The sequence below is a fragment of the Lissotriton helveticus genome, chromosome 8 (assembly GCF_964261635.1).
Source record: "Lissotriton helveticus chromosome 8, aLisHel1.1, whole genome shotgun sequence".
In the NCBI taxonomy this organism is placed as follows: Eukaryota; Metazoa; Chordata; class Amphibia; order Caudata; family Salamandridae; genus Lissotriton; species Lissotriton helveticus.
This window is the reverse complement of record NC_136069.1, coordinates 582,700,324-582,703,512: the sequence shown is the minus strand read 5'-3', so window position 1 is coordinate 582,703,512 and position 3,189 is coordinate 582,700,324. Positions and strand designations below refer to the sequence as shown.

General features: G+C 41.8%; 1 pseudogene; it reads left to right on the top strand.

Moving 5' to 3' along the window:
* Window positions 1-351: 351 nt before the first annotated feature.
* On the top strand, window positions 352-2,970 carry LOC144773773 (uncharacterized; annotated as a pseudogene).
* Window positions 2,971-3,189: the final 219 nt, after the last annotated feature.

The following is a 3,189-nucleotide window of genomic DNA, read 5'->3' as shown; positions in this document are numbered from 1 at the left end:
TTTTAGGTACCTCCACTCTACCCCTCCCCCTCCCTGCCTCCCTGCCCCACCGTAACTCCCTCCACGGGCCGCGGCTGGGATGGAACCAACAAACCAATGCCAGCGGTATAACACCACCCTGAATACTCAGTTACCCTCATGAACAAGTTTCCATTCCTGCAAGAACAAGAGAACAACAGCGATCCAGTAGAAAACCAGTGGGAGTAGATCAAGAAACAGTGACATCAACCTGCTAGAAACACCAGCATAAAGAATTAATCTCCACTTAGACTCTGCATATTTCAAGCAAGAAAGGCAAAGAAAGCTGCGTTCAACACCAGCAAACAAGAGCAGAAAAAGCTAAAACTCAAGATGAATACACAAAAAAACAATAAGGAAGCAAAGAAAAGTTTAAGAGCAGACAAACAAAGCTTAATCAATGGTCTTGCCACAGAAGTCCAGGAAGCAGAAAGTCATGGAAACGTGAAAGATCTCTACAACATAACAAGGAAATTCTACAGCAGATATAGCAAGCCAGAAAGGCCTGTTAAAGACAAAACTGGGTAGGCTATCATGGGTAAAGAACGCCAACAATGAACATGAGTAGATCACTTTGAAGAAATGCTGAGCCAGCCCATGCCACAGATGCCTCTAGACATGAAGCCATCTGACAAGGAGTTGCCAATTGTCTGCACCATATCAACCAAGGAAGAATTATGACAAGCCATCAAACATCTGAGAAATAGGAAGACAGCAGGACCTGACAACATTCCAACAGAGGCACTGAAGGCAGACATTGAAAAATCTGTAAGAATGCTCTACCCCATGTTTGGAAGAATGCAGGAAGAGGAAAATGTGCCCACAGACTGGAAGGAGAGATATTAGTTCAAGATCCCCAAGAATGGTCACCTGAGTAACAGCAGAAACTACAGAGAGATAACTCTTTTATCTCTTTTATCAACCCCAGGCAAAGTGTTCAAAATAGTCATTATCTTGCCAGGTTAAAGTGGAGGTGATTGACACTTTTCTATATCTTGGGATTTAATTTGATGGAAATTCTTCATGAAAGCATATGGTGAACAATAGAGCCCTGCATTTGGAAAGAGATGTCGCAGACATCTTTAAATGTTTAAAGAAGGTGGGGAATAAACCCATTCCTGAAATGTTACATATTTATTCCTCAAAAGCTAAGTGTGGGGCATATTAAATATGTATTCTCTACAACACATAGAAGATGCCTTTGTCAAAAGGCTACATTCCTTGCCTCGAAGTTGTTCCAATTCTACATGCCATAATGAGGTAGGATTCTCTCATAATGATGCTATCAAATTGCCCCCCCTGTTAAAGTTGCATTCTATGTGAAAGAGTGAGACGCTGACCTTAAAACAAGCAGTATTAACCCCATCGCTGCTGCCGATGTTCAGCAGACGTCGCGTGCACTACCTCGGTAGTGCTGCGCACGTCCGTTTAACGTCGTGGCCCCGCCCGTGCAATAGAACGTTCCGCACTAGCGTGGAACGTTCCGTGCAGGCAAGGGGTTAAGGGATTGCCCTTACCTGGATTATGCCAAAGTGATACCCTGGCTGAGATATGTGAGATCTACTATGGCCTGTGTGAACTGTTTGACTCTGTTAGGTTTTGTTACCTTCTCTAAAACTAAATTGAAGCATATCATCTTAGAAAATGCAGCTGCTATTAGAAGGGAGGTTAACAAAAATAAATGTAGTGTAGCTCTTCATTATAGGTCATCCACAGTAAAACTTTTAACCTTTGTTCACAATTTGCAGCATTGTTTTATTCTGGTTAGATTGTGCCTACATTTTATCACACTCATGATGGGCTTCCTAGCTAACACCCACACATTTGAAAGTGTGTCCTGCGGTTCATTTGATGGTGTATTAGAACAATCAGCTTATAATTTACTCTTTTTTTGTTTATTTTATTCTCATCAAAGAAAATCAGTATAAACAAGCATTGACCTATTTCCAATGACTTGCTAGCCTTTTAGTCTGCTTGGTTTTGGCAATGTACTTATGAGATATTGTCGGACATAAGAAAGCAGTTTACTGGCTAGCAAGTTCAAGCCACTGTTGCATATGTTTGCTGCTATTGGTCAAAGGGCGTGGTGTCAGATCTAGGGGGCATTGTCTTAACTTTGAATGTTTCAATACTCTAACGAGGAGGTAAAATAAACTATTTTTGTAATTTGTACCCACTGGTCATTAATGCTTTTATAACTGAACTGTATGTGGCTTATCAATATTATTTTAGTTAATGAACACATTTTTAGTAAATGAGTGTATTTAATGTTTGTATCTCCTTTTATGCAAAGAAACATTGTGAATAAAGAATAATTGACTGACTGACTGACTGAGTCATCCTGAACGGAATGAAGGAGCAGACAGACGTTCAGTTTAGAGGCCAGCACACTGGCTTCCACAAATATAGATCCTGCACAGACCAGATCCCAACACTGCACATCCTCATTGAGCAGTCGATGGAATGGAATTCCCTTCCTCTCTATGTCAACTTCATCAACTATGAGAAGGCATTTAACAGCGTGGACAGGAAGACCATTTCAAATTCCTCCACCACTACTGTGTGCCAGATAAACTTGTAAGAAACATCAAAATCTCTTATGAGGGAATGACATGCAAGAAAGTCCATGGTGGACAACTCACAGAAACCTTCAAAGGGAGGCCTGAGTCCCGAAAGGGTTGGTTGCTCTAGCTTTTTTTCTTCCTGCTGCCCATAAACTAAATCATGAAAACATCTACAGCAAGGAAAAGAAATGGGATGCAGTGGACACCTTGGATGCAGTTTGACGACCTACTCTCCCATACCCATCTACAGATGAAAGAGGAGACTACCAAAGTGGCAGCCACATCAGCACAACTTGGCCTCAACACCCACAGGGGAAAAACAAAAGGGTATATTAGCAGGAGCGGCAATAAAATTATCGCCGGTTTAGCGGCAGAAAACTGCCACTAAAGTGGCGATAATTGGGCTTGATAATATGCCCTAGAGAATTCCAATAGAAGCCCATGTTCACACCAGAACATGGACTTCTATTGGAATTCTCAAGGGCATATTATCAAGCTCATTATTACCGCTTTAGCGGCCGTTTTCTGCCGCAATACCGGCGATAATTTTCAACACCGTCCTTGATAATATGCCCTCAAGATCCTAAATGCGGACAGAGCCAGATCA